The sequence below is a fragment of the Zalophus californianus genome, chromosome 8, assembly GCF_009762305.2.
Source record: "Zalophus californianus isolate mZalCal1 chromosome 8, mZalCal1.pri.v2, whole genome shotgun sequence".
Classification (NCBI taxonomy): Eukaryota; Metazoa; Chordata; class Mammalia; order Carnivora; family Otariidae; genus Zalophus; species Zalophus californianus.
This window is the reverse complement of record NC_045602.1, coordinates 65,405,923-65,425,352: the sequence shown is the minus strand read 5'-3', so window position 1 is coordinate 65,425,352 and position 19,430 is coordinate 65,405,923. Positions and strand designations below refer to the sequence as shown.

The window sequence follows — 19,430 nt, the reverse complement described above, 5'->3', positions numbered from 1 at the left end:
AGAGATAGGGTCCCACAGGTACGTAGAACCAATCTGCAGGGCACAGCTGTGCCAGACGCAGGCATGCGGTCAACCTGTGTGACCATTGTGGGCGGGCAGGGAGCAGAATTGTTCTGAGCTGTTTCCGTGTCTCTAATCTTCCGTCTCTGAGGGCCAGCCTTTCTCCCTCTTGCCTCCAAATTCACAATGGTCTCCCCTATTCTGTAAGGAATAGAACAAATGACCCTGGGTCAAATTGGCCACGCCTCTCATCTCTCTTTTCACTCGCTGCCTCCATTTCCTCACCACTCCCCCTTGGGGATTTGATTTTCTCTTTAGTTTCCTGATTAAACTTTAACTTGTTAAATCCAGTGACTTTTTCCCTCTCCTCATTTTCCTTGACTTCCTTGCATCTCTGCAAGGAATGTTAATGTTAATTAGAAATTAACATTTCTAATCTTCTTTGCCTTGTTAAAAGTTTCTCTTCCTATGAATTCTCTGCTGCTATATTATTCCAGTTCTTAAATTACATCTTGGTCTCCCCAGGGTTCATTCTTCCTGCTGCTGCAAAATGTGGACTAGATGATTCTTTTGGTTTAACCAGGACTTCTGTGATTCCCTTCCTCCCTCCCACAGTCAATTTATATAACTATTCATTGAATGAATTAATTATGAGTTAATTCAATACATATTAATGCCACCAAAATCCCTTCTCCACATCTGACCTTCCTCAGGCCTAATCTGATTTTGGTCAGGAATATTGAGCATTAACTCTGTGTCGGTTTAGAGTCCCTCTTATTTTGCTTAAAATGTTTCCTTAAGGAGTTCATAGAAGAGAATTTGGAAAATATAGAGAAGGTGGAAAGGAGAAAAAAAATTACCCAATCCTTTCATTTTTTTGACATGTTGAGATTTATTGTTTATTTTTACAAGCATATTTAAAAGTAAGTATTTTATATATGTGTGTATATCTGTAATATATGTTTGTCTTCTGCTTTTAAATGTAATATTATAATATAAGCATTTTCATGTCATTACTGATATTCACAAATATTTTTCGTGGCTGCATATTATTCTGTTGAGAGGTTATACTAATTTTTCCTCAATCACTTTCTTTTTTTTTTCTTTCCTGAAGATAGAAGTGTTTTCTTCTTTTTAAAATTTTTTTAATTTAAATTCAATTTAGTTAACATATAGTGTAATATTAGTTTCAGGGGTAGAATTTAGTGATTCATCAGTTGCATCTAACACCCAGTTCTCATTCCCTCATGTGCCCAGTTACCCCATCCCCTCACCCCCATCCCTGCCATCAACCCTCAGTTTGTGTCCCTATGGTCGAGTCTCTTATGGTTTGACTCCCTCTGTTTTTATCTTATTTTATTTTTCCTTCCCTTGCCCTTTGTTCATCTGTTTTTCCTTAACCATTTGCTTAAGTTCAACATATAAGTTGTTTCTATGTTTTTCTATTATAAATAATTCTGTAGTAAATATCTTCATGCACAAAGCTTTACATTTTTTTAATGATAAGATTTTTTTTTAAATGATAAGTTCCCCCAAATTGACTCTTTGGATCCAAGGCATAAATATTTAAAACCTTAATATATATTGTCCCGTTGCCGGTGAGAGAGTTCCACCAACTTGCACACCAGCAGTCTGTGAAAAGTACCTCTTTACCACAGCCTTGAGAAAATGTTTACTTAATTTTTTTGCTCTTTAAATAATTGACTCTTTTCCTCTAAGAACACTGATCATGTGTCTCAGTGAATAGACCTACAATTCTGATATTTTTCATGATACATGCATTTAAGAACTGATAGTAGAAACTAAGTTGATGACAAGGGTTCGCCTTTCACTAACAAAAGCATGTTTACTTGGAAAGGAGAATCTCAGAAAAAGAAAGATCTGAGAAGAGAATTTGATACGGTTTTAGAGGCAGTCTCTTTGAATCTGTGGGACAGTATTTTGGCTTGAATTTCTCTGTAATTCCTCTGCAGAAAAGAAAATATTCTTAATTTCTTAATTTTAAGCAGAAAAGCAATTCCAACAGAGAGGGAGTAGCTTTCTCTCTGCAGGTATGGGGTTCACATCTCCTTATAGAAAACATCTTCCCAAAGGCATGTACAGATGAACATTTCTGATGTGCTTGTTATCTGCTCGCCGAGTGAAGTGATTGTTTAGCAAACTTTTATGAGAGAAGCATATATTATCCTAATGTAGGTATGTGCAGATTGTGCATAGGGTCAGCTCAAAACATTAATTAAATTCTTCTTGCTAGTTTATACAGATTGTAGTGTCAGTTCATGAAAGAGAGGTTTATATGTTTGCAGAGTTCTTTCAAAGAATCTGAGATCTGATACATGACGTAAAATAATCCATGTCTTAACAAGTCTGATTTCTGAAATCACTTTTTCCTGGTGTGTGACACTTGAATAAAAGAGAAAATATAGGTGCTTGATACCATGCAACTGGTATGTTCTGTCTTCCCAACTTTTGGGAAAATCTGACCACTATTAATATAGTGAAAGCTAAATTTTGTAGAATGTTAAACATTCATGAAAGGAATGATGAAAGAAATGATAGGTTTCCTGCCAGCGTTGTGGTCAGCAGCAGTGCTCTGGCCTGATTACTTAAGCCCATGTTTTTCCTAAATCAGTCATGAATCAGTAATTATCAAGTTTTGCAATACTAGGTGATTCTCTTGAGAATAGCAAATGATTTGCAATGTTAAGTTGATGGCTTTAAAAAAAAAAAATTTGGCTCCTCTTGGTGGGTTTCCCTGGGCACTGGGCAGAACCCCTATTGATTTAATGGGGCTTTGTCTCTGCAAGCGTTGTAGATTGATCTTTCCTACACAATCAAATAGCACATATTTGCTTTCTTTCCCCACAAAAATAAGAATGGTACTGGTGTGTGGTGTGTTGGTTTCACTTCCATTCATTTAATCCTAAAAGGTGCGGGGGGGCGGGGAAGAAGTCACAGATCAAAATTCAGGAATAAAGTTTTGTTTTATTTAGTTTCTTCTTGAATGTTTTGTGATGACCTGTTTGATAACTGTTTTCTTCAGCTATAAGATGTTCTCCTTTGTGCATTGGCATTATAGACCTTATAGTTAGAAGGGACTTCATGAAAGTTTTCTCATTCAGTCTCCTCCTTTGTGAAGCTCAGAGGAGTTAAACTGTCTCAGTCACAGAGCCTAGGATTGGTAATAGGGATCCAAATGTGGGCATTTTCTCTTACTCGATACCTCCTTTGGTACCAATTACCTGGTTTAGATACCGGAAACCTGGAGCTCAGTGAATCACACTCTCAGAAGTTTGTTCTGACGTGCCACGTGACACCAGGATTTCAAACAGCTGTTTCTTGATTTCCAGGACCCTCGTGCCATTGCCTATTTTTCACACGCACCATCCCGTGACTGCCTATTTCACCCAGGAGGCCTTTATAAATTTGCTTTGTCCATCTCTGGCTTGTTTCACTTTGGAGATGCTTTCTTCCTGGGCACATCTTTGGCAATACGTTCCCAAAGATTTTAATGCCTTAATGTCCTGGAGGGCCCCTTAGTGTGGAGACCAGGAGAGCCTGCATCAGATGAGCCTTTCAAAGTACTCTAGAATCCTACATATGTCTTCGCCCAGGGGCTGCAGTTTTAGTTCTTGAGTTAGCCTTTGTCTTGGGGGTGCTCCTTGACTGATAGCCATCATCTCCTTTAAATACTAATGAATTTTGGCATTCTGAGGCTCTCCCAGACACTCTGACCTCAGGAGTTTGGTCAGGCTCTTGGGAGAAGTTATATATTCCCATGTTGTCTGTTTCCTCACCACCATACAGTCTGGGTGCTGGTCCCCTGAATGAGCCTAACCCGTGACTAGTCTGCAACATTATCACTGATCCCGGCAAGGGTTCCCAGATTCGTCTATTGTGCCATCAAGTGGGAGCTGCAGAAGTTCACACAATCACAGGATTGGAAGGGAGCCTAGTGGTCATTGAATGCTTGAGTCACCTCTACAAATCACTGCCAACTAATTATCTAGCCTGACGGGAAACTTATTACCTCCCAAGGCGGTTCATTCTAATTCGGACAGCTCCGACTGGTGGGAAATTCTTTCTCATACCTATTCAGTGTTGATGTGTTTCCCGTATTGAGTAAAACAGAATTCCTATTAATTAGGCCCCCCAGAGTTGACTTAACCTAATACCTTTGGGAGAAAAACTTATTTGCATTTACAGAAACTGGAGGATGCTGCCTTGTGAAATTCAGAATGTAGCCTTACTTCATCAACAGACCTGTAGTAGGCATTTAATATAAAACACTTGTTGAACTCAACTGAATTATTCTCTGAAGAAAGCAGTGATGGCTACAAGTAGAGTGCTTAGAGCATGCGTCATTCTTTTGGCAGCTACTGCCTTGGGCTCTTAGTTACTTTATATGCACGAGTCTTGCCTATACAGCTAGTTGTTGAACTCCTCGGGGGTATGGACCTGTGTATTATGTGTAGTCTCTAACAAGCTTTACTCATGACCTTGCATTCAGCTAGTGTTTTGCAAGAAAGTGAAAGTGTAAGAATTACTCCTTCTGTCACTCAGTTGCTTTTCTTTCTTGACCCAGATGATGAGTGGTGGTAGGGGTGGTGGTGGTGGGTGTTGGCATGAGCCCAGGGCCAATTTTGTCTTATTGAAGGAGGTTTTAGAACTAATTTCCCAACAGAAATGCATTTTCCCAGACCATCCTACAAAAACCTGTTCCTTTCCTGTCTCTGACAGTGCTGCAGCATTGGCAGAGCTACGTTAGGGGTTAAGTTGACACTGGGGTGTTGGTCTGGCAGCCTGACAATGACATACCAGGAACACCCTTCTCCACTCATCTGTTGGGTGCACACTTCCTCATTCTTCAGGCCGCATCAGGAATACCTCTTTGTGGAACCTTCTGGATCTGCCCAGGCAGAGGGATCACCTTTTCTTTCTTGTCCTTGCTGTAGTAGGGACAGTTCTCTATTTTTACACATGCTGCACTGCATTCACGTCATTGGCTTCTACCGGTGTCTCCTTTATTATTTTGTGAACTTCTGGAAAAAGGGGGACTGAGTCTCATTTCTCTTTTTCTCCCTGTGCCAAGGGCAGTGACTAGTGCAAAGTGGGGAGATAATGAATATTTTTGAAGGAATGACTATTTAAATAAATGAGTTGTTTGTGAGGACATGGGAAATGCACTCCCAAGTGCTAGAGAACCTATTTACAAAAAAACTTTTGGAACATAGCAGTTTTTGAGGTTGGGCATTGCTTGCCCTGTTTGTGTACTCTCAGGGCTCTGCCCATGATAGGCATGACTAAACAGCGTCCTTTCAGTTAACTGTAGTGAGGGTCGTGCAGTCTGGGATGAGCCATGAGCTGGATCAGGAGCAAAGCAAGGCAGGCCCTGGTGATATAAACCACTCTAGTTGGTCTGAGGGAGCACAGGGTGACAAGTAGAACATGGTATCCCCTGAGTCTGGCAACCAAGAACATATAAAGCAAGCAGTTGACTTTACAGAGTCTGTTGGAATCAGTGACAGATCCCAAAGGTGGTTAAATAGCGTGGTGGGAGGAGTTGAGGAAGAGGTGAACCTCAGGAGTGTCCAGCGCTAATTGGTCAGCCAGCATCAGGGAATCTGTCAGCAGGTAAGAGGTGTGTATATGAAGGGAATATTGGCAAGAGCCTGGCAGAGCTCTAAACCTAGGGGAACACTGGCATAAAGCCGTTTATCATTTGTTCAGCAATATTTACTAAATATTTGTGTTCTCCCAAATTAAACGTTGAAACCTCATCCTCAGTGTGGCAGTATTTGGAGGGGAGCCTTTGGGAGGTGCTTATGTCATGAGGGTGGTCCTCATGAATGGGATTAGCATCCTTATAAAAGAAACCCCATTGTGAGGACACAGTGAAAAGATAGCCATCTATGAATCAGGAAGTACATTGTCACCGGATACTAAATCTGCCAGTGCTTTGATCTTGGACTTCCCAGCCTTCAAAACTATGAGAAATGAATTTCTTTTGTTTATAAGCCACCTGGTCTAAAATATTTTGTTATAGCAGCCTGAATGGATTAAGACAAATATGTCTTGAAAATGCTTCCAAGAGGAGGTGAATTCCTGATCTGGTTGTCAGTAGGAAAAGAAAGAAGGTGCCTAGTTATCAGCATCGGCGCATATGATCAGGGTTGTACTAACTACTGTGACAAATGTGAATTCCTTGTTATGGGGCTAGAGCTCCCTTAAATGCCTTCTGTTTCCAATCAGAATATATCTTAGAGACAGGATGGGGCAGAGCTTCCAGGGCCAAATATATCCAGCTGTGGCAAGAAGAAGGTCTGAGCCTGGGTACCAAGGAGGGCTTGACAAACGTCTCTTGACTGATAGCACTGTATCTAGCATATAACTATCCATTAAACCATCAAATATAGTTGATTCGCTACACCAAATGGTGGCACTACATAGCAGAGGGCAAGAAACACTGATTTTAATATCATTTTGTCCTTGAAAAATACTCCATACTTACCAAAATACTTTCATATTTCACTATTTCATGAGACTCTAAAATTCTTTGATATAGGCTGGGCTGGTCTTATACCCATTTTTTGGATGGGTAAATTAAGGCACTGACAGTTTAAATGAATCATCTTATTCCTGGTTAGCTAATGGCAGGACCAGAACCGGAACTAGGAGCTCCTTATTGCTAAGTCACTGCTCTTTTCCTTATGCCACTGCTTTGCTCAGGTGATGCTGGTGACATCTCTTGAAGGACCATGTTCACTGAGAATTCAGTCCAGGTTCCCTATCTGGGAAACAGGACCCAGCTAGGTCTGAGTATTCAAGAGGATACTTTCAGCAAGAATACTTTCAGTATTCAGCAATACTCTCAGCAATAATTGTGAACCCAAGTATTGTTTAAGGTACTTGCTTTAAGAAATATGCTTTAATTCTGATAAAGCGGGTTATTTAAAGGAGGTCTCCTTAAATGTACTGAAGCAAATTAGGTACTACCAGAGATTTAAAAAGATCAGTTTCTAGTAAAAATGTTCCCATTTTTTTGTGATTTCACCATGCTGCTGAATTACTGAGTTCTTAGGATGTTCTAAATACAATTCTAAGCTTTGAGAACGCAGCAAGAGACAAAAGAGACAAAATTTCCTTTGTCATTGGGCTGTGTCCTAGTTGGGGAGAGGGTGTTTGAGGAGGAAATTTACAGAAACCAAGTAAAATATAAAGTATGTCAGATGTTGATAAATGATGGAGAGAAAAATACAGCAGGGAATGGGGGCAGGATATGTGTGAATTGGGAGGGGTTGCAATTTAAAATAGGATGATTGGGGGAAATCCTCACAAAAAACTTGAAAGAAATACATATCTGTGTACATATTCAAAGTAGTAAACATCCAAACTGGCTATCAGTAATTGTTAGTGAGTACACACACACACACACACACACACACACACACAAAACAACCTACCATTTACTTCTCAAATTAACCCCCAACTCTATTCATCTAAAAAACGAAATAAATTTGACTTTATGTTTTTGTAGAACTATAAGGATATGGAATTTAGCTATCACTAATCTCTGCTTTTTATATGCAGACCTCCCACTGTTTAGCTCAGTGATAAAATTCCACAATAAATTTTGACTTGAAAAATGTCAGGATATCACAAAAATGAGAATGATGAATGAAGGCTATGAGATGAGGCAAATATTTGGCAAATCCTGTAAAGCACTTAGAACAAGCTTTATTAAGTGTAGAGGAATCAGATGATTATTACTGTTTTTATTTTTATCTGGGGTCAAACATAATTAAAATAAAACCTTTCCTGTGGGTTTCCAAATTAGTCTAACGATTTATTGGTCTCCAAAGATCTTTGTAGACGGTCATCTTGGCACAAAGTTCTAAAAGAGGGCTCTCTAGATCTGGAAAGAAGTCGGAAAATAATTTGTTTAAAAACAAAACAAAAAAAGTCTCAAGAAATATTGTGAGAGAATGTTATATGATATATTGAGGATTCGGTTGAAAGGTGCTATCAGTGATCTATGGCAGGCTGGGCCCTGAAATGTACAGTTTGTCCTGGTTTGTAACTGCGAAGATCAAGGAAGAAATGTTGTAGCTGCCCTCTTGTGGCCAAATTGGAGGTTTTTGCCTCTCTGTCTCAATACTTGCGGGAAACCATATCTGCCCCACCCCCCAACCCTTGAGCTATTCATGAAATAATGTGAGAGTATTAAAATATTTCAGGTTTTCAGGTGGGCTCCACAGATCTTTCCCCCAAAGCAAAACCCTGCAAGTCAGTCAACACATATTTTTAGGTTGAGCAAAACCCCTGGTTCTTGGTAGATTGTATTCAAACTGTGGCCCCTCTGCCATACCTCAAGGGGAAGTCATGGGTGATTCCTGGGAGGCTATTAAAGATAAAATCCTCAAGTCTACAAGTACTTTTTGGGGGAATTGCAGAGGTAGATATAAGAAATAACAAGAAGGGCTTTGGCACCTCTCAGCTGGATAATCAAGGCTAAGTCCCTTAACCTGAGAGCTTTGACCTCAGTTTCCTCATATAAAAAGGAAGAGTTTAAAGGCAACTTCCAATATCCTCATTAACTCTAATAGTCTGTAAATATGTGAGTTGATGAACAGGGCAAACTACTTTTTAGTCCTTGGGATTTCTTTCAGGTTAAGTGGCTTTATGGTTAGTGAACTGAAGAGCCATGGGGAAATTGTATGATGAAACCTTTGAAAATTGCAGGGGACTGCAGAGAGGTTTGTAGAACTGCCCCATTGGTCTTGTGAGAATTTTTCAGTTTATTCATATAAGTACTGAATTTATTAAGTATCTTCTATGTGCTGTGCATTATTCTAGGTAAAACAACAGTGATGGAAAATAGGAGAATCCTTGTCTTCAAGGAGCTTATTGTTTGAAAAAAAATAAATTCCATCATTTTAATGTATCTTTATATAGTTTGCTTTTATATTCATAGGTTCTGAAAATAATAAGAGGACCTACCTTAAACTTTAAATGCCTCCAAAGATCTTCTAAGTGAGATTGGCTCAAAGCTTAACAAAACTCTCAGTAAACTTGGGCAAGAACTGGTTTTGGAATCAAAACTCCAAGGTAAGGAGAAGTGTGCCTTTTGGTGAAGCTTCTAGTGGAAGAGGTGCCTGGTTATGCTTTGGTCATTCTGAAAACTGTTCTTTCATGGGCCATTTTTTTTTTTAAATAGAAGGAATTTCTAATGGGTCCCATATCTTTTCAGAAAATGCCTTTTCTGTGTCCTGTTTTCACATTTATGCCATGCTGTGGAATGGTTAATTAAAAAGCAAGATTTTATTTTATTTTATTTTATTTTTTCAAATGCAAGATTGTATTTTAAATGATTCACAATTTTATTTAAAATTTTTATTTTATCAGGATAAGATTATTTTCCTTGTTTTTTCCCTCCTCAAGTCCTTGTGCATGCTCTGATGTTTAGAGAAACCACCATAAATTTTGAAGTATTAATTGTTTTGGATGTGAGAAATCTTAAGATAAACATTACTAAGATCAAAGTTGACTTATTAGTTATAAGGATATACACATATGTGCTATGACCAGGTTACAGGGTCCTGATAGACATGATTCTTCAGATTACAAGAAATTCTGGGAAGACCTCTTGATGACAGAGATTTTTTTTTCCTGTTGCCTTGGTATTTTCGGAATATCTTACACATCATCTACTATATGTGTCTTTGTTAAGTTAGAGTCTGGTTAGATAGAACATTTGAATTCTATTCAACTTGGCAGTGTAAAGAGCCTGGAGTCCAGTGATTTGTCTTTAGGGTGGTGTTTAGGGAATAACAAAATATTTCAGAATCATTAAGGGTATCAAGAGGGAATTTGGGAGTGGTTGAAATGCTTTGTGTACTTCTAAGAAAGCAGGATGGGAGAGATTAGAGGAGGAAAATGGTTTTAAAAATTTCACTTAGTGATTTGTAAATACAATAAGCATTACTGCAGGTTCATAATAAAATAAAGTGATTATAAACTGGTAAAAAGATGAGTTTATTCTGATCTCAGTTTAATAAAACTGGGTTTAATAAAACCAGGAAGGTAAAACAAAAAACAATTCAGATGTTACAAAGGCAGGGTCATTGGTGAGTAATATTAGAACTCCCTCTTGGGCAAAGATATATCTGTTAGGAAGACTTTTAAATGTGTGATATCATTTTGGTACAAATGGTGATACCATAGATCACTTCTTTAAACAGGATTTTTAGGTTGATAGGCTCTGAGGAAGGTAGTATGAAGTCTAAGAAAGAATATAGACTAGGTTCAGAATATGCTGGGTCAGCTGGCTGTGTGGTCTTGGATAACTTTTTGGTCTCAGTTTTTTCCTTGTAAATTGAAGTGATTCCTCTTCTCTCATAGGCTTATACAGAGAAGGCTCCATGCCTTCCCCTTCCCACATTTTCCAGGTTTCTAGGAGAGTTTTGCTATATATCTGTTGGTTCTCCAAGATCATGCCAATCACCAAAGCCTAAAGAGCTAAAAGAAGAAAAAAATGGTTTAGAAGTTGTTGATTGAATTAAGTAGTACATGAAAATTTAAACTACCTTGTCTAGCTATGCCAAACAAAGAAGGATGTTTTTAACATTGAAGGCAAATGGTTTTTAGCCCCATGGCCTAAAAGGAAAACTGCATTTTTTGCTTTTTGTTTAGGTGTGGAAATGTGGAGAGGAACAGGTGTTACTACAAGTCTTGCACATATGGCTTGGAAGCTGATCCACCGTATGTAAGTCGTTGTGATTTGAACGTGGTTGTTGATTGCTTTTTACTCAGACTTCTTTCCTGCATTCATTTGTTCCTTCATGTCATTCAAACATTTCGACCATTGGGTGTACATTATTGAACATAGTTTCTGTGTATTTATGGACAAGGCTATCTTTAGAGCACTGCCTCATTCTGGATCACAAGTTCAAATGCATGTGCAGGTCAGAAGTGAATCACGGCCTACTTAATACCACTGTGAGCACCAGTGACTATGCTGAATAGGAGAACACATGTTTAGTCCAGAGAGTAGTCATCAGTCAGTGGCTTATTGCTACAATGATGTGGGCTGCATATTGCCAGATCTTCCAGTTTTTTAAAAAAGATTTTATTTATTTATTTGAGAGAGAGTAGGCGAGCAAGCAAGCAGGGGGAGGGAGAAGGACAAGCAGACTTTGCTCTGAGCACAGAGCACGGAGCACATCGTGGGGTCGATCCCATGACCCTGAGATCATGACCTGAGTTGGAATCAAGAGTGGGCTGTTCAACCAACTGAGCCACCCAGGCGTCCCAAGATCTTCCAGACTTTTTTGAGAGAAGTCAGAAATGTAGGCTCTAATGTGGACTCTCCTGATTGTTAAAATACTGCCAACCAAACAGAGCCCATTATCTGAGGACTGCCAGTTTGTATACTCAGATTCCAGATGCAGTTAGCTCCTTTCTCATGATCTGCCTCCTGATAGTGTGATGGTTAAGAGATAACTCAAGTATGAATCAGTGTGTGGGACCTTGGCAAGTTAGTTGGTATCTCTGTGCCTTAGTTTCCTTATCAATGAAATGGAGATGATAATAATAGTGCTTATCTCAGAAGGTTTGGGGGGAAGAATCAAAGGAGTTAAAATGTGTAAGTGCTTAGAATGGTGCCTGGGATGTAGCAGGTGACAGCGAAGTGTTTAATATCATTAGTACCTCTTTCATGTCCTCTTATTAGAGGCCACACCCCTCTTTCTGTGAGGTCTGGGAATAGAGGAGGAAAATGAAAAGGGAAACAAGCCTTTATTGTGTACTAGGAATTATGCCAGGTGCTTTGTGTGACATTTTCTTATTTAATCCTCATGCAGACTCTTGAGATGGATTTCATTCCCATTTTATAGTACTGAGAACTGAGACTCTATGAGACTCAGTAGCTTGTCCAAGGCAGAGTTGGGACTTGGACTTAAGTAGATCTGATTCCAAAGCTCATCATTTTATATCAGAAAGCTTACCAATCTTGAACCAGGGAGATTTGTGAATTGGATGCCTGGCTTGACCTTCATAAAGGGTTTTAAGAGAAATTGCCTTCTAAATGAATCTGCTTGGTTTCAGATAAACTAGGGGGGCTAGTTTATTTGTTGCCCATAAATCCACCCACCCCTCCCCAGGCAAACTTGAGCTTCTTAAGGGCAAGGACTGGGTCTTCCCTCTATATGGAGCTGCCAGTATATACAATGAGCTCAAAGGCTTACAAAGAAAGAAAGAGGGAGTCAAAATAGGAGGCTCTCCATCTACAGAGTTTTGAAGAGTCTGAACTCGACCTGTGGTGACAAATGATAAATTAATCACTGCACTAAAAGCCCCTGGACATTATAGAACTTTTACCTCCCTTCCCAGCAGGGTTCCTTCTGGTGTCAATGACTAGAATCAGACTTGGATGGGCAGAGTGGAGGTGTTGTGAAGGGAAGGAAGAAGGGAGGAAGAAATGAATGAAAGTGGGAAATCTGTCTGTTTAGATAAGGAGAGCAGGGGTGTGAAAGGCAAAAGCCATCAAGCAAACTTCCTGTCAGCTGCACACAATGATCTTAGGCTCGATGAACTTCCCAAATCAGGACAGAATAAAAAAAAAAATCACACACAACAGTTTCTTTGGAAAGCCCTTTTCACCTCCACATGCTCTGTTGAAAACAGCTTTTGTTTTTGGTAGATGGAATAAAAGAGTATGGGAAGTTTACTTAAAAGAATATCTGCTATTACAAATCACATAAAGTCTTTCCCAATTAGGGCTTAAGTCACATCCATCTATAACTCTGGAGCAGAAAAACACAAATATCTTTATGGTGGCTGGTGATAATGTTTTTAAAGGATTTCAATTTTCTTCCATATGAGAAGTTTGAATGTCCACAGTTCATGCTAATCCTTGCCTCATTGACTCAAATGTGTTGAGTCAGTGAAATTACGAAAACCACAAACTAAATGATTAATAGGTTTGTTTTCAAGAATCAAGTGGAAAACAAACAGGCCACTAGAACTATAGTTCCCACTCTGTCCCTTGATCACTTTGATCTCTCACTAGAGCGAGGGGACTGTCAGATCTGCTGCACCATCTCACTGCTGCTCTTCTTCACTCTATCCAGATGGAGTGCCAAGGCTATGAAGGCCACACTGTCCCACCCAGGGGTCAGGCAGCCTCACAGATGGGCCTTTGGAACTAATCCAGATGCAGAGCAACACTGAGCCCATCCATCCTGAGTCAAGCATTCATGTTTGAATGAATGTCCTGCAAGTGCTCTTTAATAGGCTTAATCTGGCAAGTTACTAAACCTCGCTCCGTCTCAATTCCCTCACCTTGAAATGGGAATAATCTGAGAACCAACTTCACATGTTTGTGATGATTAAATGAGCTTTACTACATGTAAAACACAACAGTGACTAGCAATATTCATTAATATTTTTAATATAATAACATCTTTTAGAGGTGATATTGATTATAGGTATAGGTGATCATATTTTTATTAGAAGTAACTTTTTCCAAAATGCTCTGACTTTGCAAAGATTTTAAAAGGTCCTGGTGTGAGATCCAAGCACCTTTATTCACCACTCTCTGAAAATTAACCATTTCTATTAAAGTCAGATTTTTATCTCTTTCTGTAAATTATCCACTTTCAAAATGGTCTTGTTCCTTGGAGGGAAAAATGGTGTAACTATATAGTAACTCCATATGGATAAAGCAGTGGCTGATTTGATAAATTAAACATGACTTATAAAAATAAATCAAAGGGGGGTGAAATTCACTTTTTCAAAGAAATAACTTTGTTCTATACTGTTTCCCTATACTAGATTATTTCTCATTTTCACTAAGTGGGATACAAAATTGTCAGGCCCAAATTAAAATTTCACAAAGCTTGGTTTCCTAGTTCATACCATAAGGTGTTTTTTGATCAGTGGAATGCATCATTGTCAATTCTCAGGAGCTGTCCTTTAGATATTTCTCTATATCACATTACTGTAGGTAGGAGAACTGGTTAGCATTATAGTGGCAAAGCAGAATTCAGAATTACACTCTATAGTCACCCTTAAAATATGTTCCAGCTTCAAGATCTTCCTTTGGTAATGTTGGGTTGGGGCAGTATAGTTTAGCAAAAGGCCACAGGGTTTGGCACCAAATAGATTTGTATTTGAATCTCAGATATACCACTTATTATTGAGTTTTGAATGTATTAACTATTCTAATAAATTTATGGAACAAATGGTTCTCAAACTTCAACATGGCCCAGAATCACCTAGAAGGCATGTTGAAACACACATTGTGGACACCACCCCCAGAGTTTCTGATTCAGTAGGTTTTCCATTTGGCCTAAGAAGCTGCATTTCTATTTTATTTCCACATAAATATGGCAATAATGCTGGTCTGAGGACTATACTTTTAGAACCACTAAGATACATTATGTGTAGTAAATTAGGTTCAGAAGGTTCCAGTTGGGCCAGAATTTCTGTATCTCTAAATGGGAAGAATATTAACTTGCAAGATTTTCTGTGAAGATTAGAGATATTGTAGATTCACCCAGTCCTTAGTGGGCAGTCAATAAATAGTAGAAATTATTCTCTAGAGTCAGACATCCCTGGATTCAAGTTCAAGGGCTGACTGCTGACTGAATGATCCACTATAAACTCCATAACCTCTCAAAACATCATTTATTTGTAAAGTGGGTGGTATGGTCTCAATTGTATTCCCCCAAATCCATATGTTGAAGCCCTAACCCCAATGTGATGGTATTTGGAGAAAGGGTTTGGGGGAGATAATTAGGCTTTGGTGAAGTCATGAGAGTGGGGGCCTCATGATGGGATTAGTCTTACAAGAGAGACCAGAGAGCTTGCTTCCTCTCTCTCTCTCTCTCTTTCTCCACCATGTGAAGACATAGCTAGAAGGTGGCCATCTGCAAGCCCTCATCAAGAATCTAAATGGCTGGCACCTGGATCGCATTCTTCTCCAGAACTGTGAGAAATTCCTGTTGTTCAAGCCATTTTATGTATTTTGTTATGGCAGCCTAACCAAATGCAGTGGACATAACCCCTATCCTGTAAATCAGGGAGATATATATATATATATATAAAATACTGTGTGCACAGCACTTGGAACAGTGGTGGCTACCTATAATAGGAGGCAGCCAATGCGTATTAATGGTATTATTTAATAATTGCAGTCGTCATTATGCCCTTCCTTCCAGTTCCTTTGCCGGATTTCTCCTTGTGTTAACTTTGCTAAGAACTCCTCAAATCTGATGATAAACTGATTGCAGGGCATGTGGATGAGATGAGAAGTGTTGAGGACTAAATCAGGTCGTTGCCTTTCAACTTTGTTGCTACAGATTAATTTCTGTCCCAGCATCTCATCTTTGGACCAGCACATATTTATACAAGAACAATAATGCTATCAACCTTCTTTCTGGGTTCAGCCTATCCGAGAATAAGCCCTCTCACGTGGCTCATTTTCTGGTGACAATCCTTTTGTCAGAGCACAGTTGTCTCCTGGGTGGTATCTTGCACATGTGTTTTCCATTAAAGTAGCAACTAAAGAGTGGCAGCTGTGAATCTTTTCTGGCTGGAGCTCATGTTCTGTTTTCTTCTTTTATAATTAGCCTAGGGTGGAAGTTTTTGGAGGAAGGGAGGGGGAGGCTTCTTTGTGAATTGAAAATTGGACTTCAAGCATCTGACATTGGGTTAAATTGCTCAAACTTTGCTGTGATGAAAACTTTCCCCAGTTCTCCCTCTCTCATTAAAATTTCCTTGTTTATAAGTAGATTCCTCAGGCTTTATATTTCTACAGCTTTCAAGCATCTAATTTTGTTTAAAACAACATGTTAAAGTATTAAAAACTTGATTCAAGTTTTAAAAATGAAAAGAAGTCAAATGCTTCTGATTTTTTAGGGACAATATTTTATCATGGTGAATAATATTGTTGGAATCACCTAGACATGAATGAACAAGCTGTCAGGGGGTCACTTTTAATAGTTTTTATTATTTTACTTATGAAAAAGACATTTTGTACAGCCACTCTGGAAAAAGTTGGGCAGTTTCTTATAAGTCAAACATGTATATATCATGTGACCCAGTAAGTGAAAGCTTATGTTCACAACAAACCTTCTCGGTTGCTTCTAACAGTTGTATTCATAATTGCCCCAAACTGAGAGTAACTCAAGTATCCTTCAGTGGGCGAATGGATAAAAAAATGTGATACATTCATATAGTGGAATACTCCTCAGCAGCGAAAAGGAGCAAATTATTAAGATAAGGAACAATTTGGATGAATCTCAAAGGCATTTTTGATGAGTGACAAGTTACATGACAAACATTATATGACATTCTTGAAAAGATAAAACCTTAGTGAAAGAGAATAGATCAATGGGTTACCAGTGGTTAAAGGTACTGCTTTATAAATTAGTAGCGTCAGAGAATTTGGGGGGTGATAGAATTGTTCTATACCCTGAACAGCAGTGGTGGTTCCATGTCTCTATACAAGTAGGAAAATTCATAGAAATATACATCAAAGTAAGTCAATTTTCCTGGGCTAATTAAAAAGAAAAGAGATTAGTGGTAGGGGCAGGGAGATATTATGTCTCTTTGAGGAATACAAAAGATTGTTCCAGTATGGTATGCAGTGAGGAATTTAAGTGTGTGTTGAGGCAAATCTATTATGGAATTTCTGTACAGGTAGGAAGTGTCACAGAGATTTGTTGTTTGTTTTTAGAGAGAGAGACAGAGAGAGCAAGAGTGAGTGCAAGCAGGGGTAGGGGCCAAGGGAGAGGGAGAGAGAATCTTAAGCAGGTTCCACACCCAGCACGGAGCCCAACTTGGGGTTTGATCTCACAACCCTGAGATCATGACTTGAGCCAAAATCAAGAGTTGGATGCTTAACTGACTGAGCCACCCAGGTGCCCCACAAAGAGATTTTTTTTTATTATTATGCATAATGAAGGGAAGGAGAAAGGATGGGTTCAATTTTACCCATGGTTTCACACACAACTAAAATTCGTAGGACAACATAATGAGTTAACAATACTCATAAATTGCTTTTTAAAATCTCCAATCCTCACCAATTATTAACTTGCTGATCTCCATTGCATTTTCAAAAATTAGTTGCATCTGGATTCTGAGATGCTTGAGATGGGAAGTAGTTGGGTCAAAAGTGGGAGTTCACTTTCCTTTATACTGTACATAAGCTATTCATATCCTACCATCTGAAACTAATTTGTTTTGTGTGATTTATTCCATAAAGTTGCTGGAATAAACAATGCATGCACAGCTCCTCAGATGTGTATTCAGCAGGGACTTGCTTGCCTGTGTATGATTTTCAGCTTTCTCAGAGCTTTCAGAAATACCATCCAGCACATGGGATGTCACGTGGGTTCTCGGAGGGCCTATGATTTATAAACTCGGGTACTTGCATGTGTGTGTGTGTGTGTTTGTGTATTGTTTTTTTAAAATCTGTGATTGATGTGATATGGGCCACGGTCCCCATTCCCAAATTGTTTCTAAGTCCAGTTCAGTGAGTTAACAATGGGGAACAGACATGTCTGGTCCAAATAAGCAGAACAGGATTGGGACTGTTTCGTCAAATGGATGAGAAGTTACAGCACTTTGGTCTGTCAGTTGCCTCCTAAGGAAATGAAAGGTACCTGAGATGGTGCGTTTTCCATGGTGGCATTTAGTAGCTGGGTATGGCCTGACTTCAATCCTGTGATGTGGATGCAAAAGCATTTCCTAAAGTTTCTCAAACTCTTCCACCTCCCATTCTTACTGCCGGAGCTTTGCTAAGTGGTGGCATGATACAGAGGAATGGGACACAGCCCTTCTCACAGACCTCACAAATAGCTTCACAGTCCTCATAATGTAAGCAAGTCCTTATCACACCACATGTTCCAAACTGCATCTTTCCTCTTTTTTAAAGAGAGGCTATACTAAAGCCAATATGGGTCACATCTAGTGTTCTTTCTCCCCCAAATCCATATTTTCATTTTGTCCCCATAATTAAATTCAAGCATTACTTAAGTATTTCTTTTCTGATTCCATATGCCATCATTGTCACTTTAAGATAGAGAGTACAAATAATCACAGAATGTCTTAGAATGCTCTTTTCAGTTCTAGAAATATACTTTTGAGTTTCTCCTTGTAGTGAAAGGGCTCCTTCTCCAGGATCTGGCTTACACTTGAACTTTGGCATGTGGTTCCCTCTTGCCTTATATTCTTAGAGGCCATCAGTCTTTATGGTGTTCAAAAGTATTTTTGGAGCATCTTCTATATACCAGGAGCTGTTCTAGATATTGAAGAAATAAGACAAAGTCACAGGCTTCTTAGAGTGAAGAAGAAATAGAATCAACAAGGAGATAAAAATAATTTCAGAGTGTGTGAAATGCTAAGAAGGAAATAAAACATACCATAGAGCGAATGTGTGTGTAAAGGTGGGGAGAATGCATTACTTTACACAACAGGTGGTCATGGAAGACTGCTTTGAAGAGCTCACATTTGAGCTGAGTCTGGAAATAAGAACCAGGTATGTAAAGATTGAAGAAAGAACATTCTAGAGCAGGTTGTTCAATCCATTGGGCACTGTCCTCTTCATGTTTGAGGCATGGGGATGGGAATTGCTTCTCTTACCATTTTACTTAATATTCCACTTAAGGAATTGCTTCTTCTCCTTCAAGCCTTGGGCTGGGTGGGTTTGGAGATCCTAGTATCCAACAGAGTATCCACTTCCTCATATCGATTTCTACCAGGGAACTGAAGTCATAATTCTGTGAAATTGGAGGTTGCTGCCATTCCTGCTTCTGTAGATGGTCATAGGCCTATGTTGATAATCATAACATCGGTTCTATTCCTTACCCTCTGCCAGAACCTTGGCTGGTCAGGAATTTTTATCAGGTGGGTGAATCAAATGTTTGTGCCTACAGGACACAAGTCTTTGGTAGTCTTGTCTTTATTGGGTCACTGCTATTTCTACTGACCAGTATTTCTGCGCTTGGGAGTACTATGATGCGTTCCAGTGAATCACCTGGGTTCCAGACATAGTTTTCCTTGCCCCTATTGTGTAGAAGCAACCCAATTTCCCCTTGGTAATTGAGGGCAATCACCTTGGACAGTACAAGGAAGTGCATGCTGGCGTAGTGGTTTAAAAAAACCCAGGGAGTCTCAGTGCTCAGCTTAACAAAACTATGTTTGAACAAAAGTTGTTTCTTTTCCTTCCCTTTTTCTGCTACCTCTTTTGAAGAGCACTGGTGGTGACTAACTTTACAATTTAGGTTTGAGGTAGGTGTAAACTGGGTATGAATTAACATCATACCCAGCGTCAATACAATGATTATAGGACCTTTGTGTCAGCTATGTTAGGTACCTGAGTTTTTCATCCAGATAAAGGACAGGAGACGATGTTGAGGAGCAAA

The 19,430-nt window shown here is 39.1% G+C and overlaps 1 long non-coding RNA gene across 2 annotated transcripts in view; it reads left to right on the top strand.

Moving 5' to 3' along the window:
• LOC113937063 overlaps nucleotides 1-19,430 on the top strand; it is a 447,938-nt gene that overhangs the window by 295,768 nt on the left and 132,740 nt on the right. The window contains exons 6-8 of one of the 2 annotated variants that reach the window (XR_004820238.1): nucleotides 8,975-9,108; nucleotides 10,693-10,765; nucleotides 13,131-13,330. This is a non-coding gene — a long non-coding RNA (uncharacterized LOC113937063). Of the gene's footprint in view, nucleotides 1-8,974; nucleotides 9,109-10,692; nucleotides 10,766-13,130; nucleotides 13,331-19,430 lie in introns of those variants that run through there. The other variant, XR_003524474.1, reaches the window with a different exon arrangement.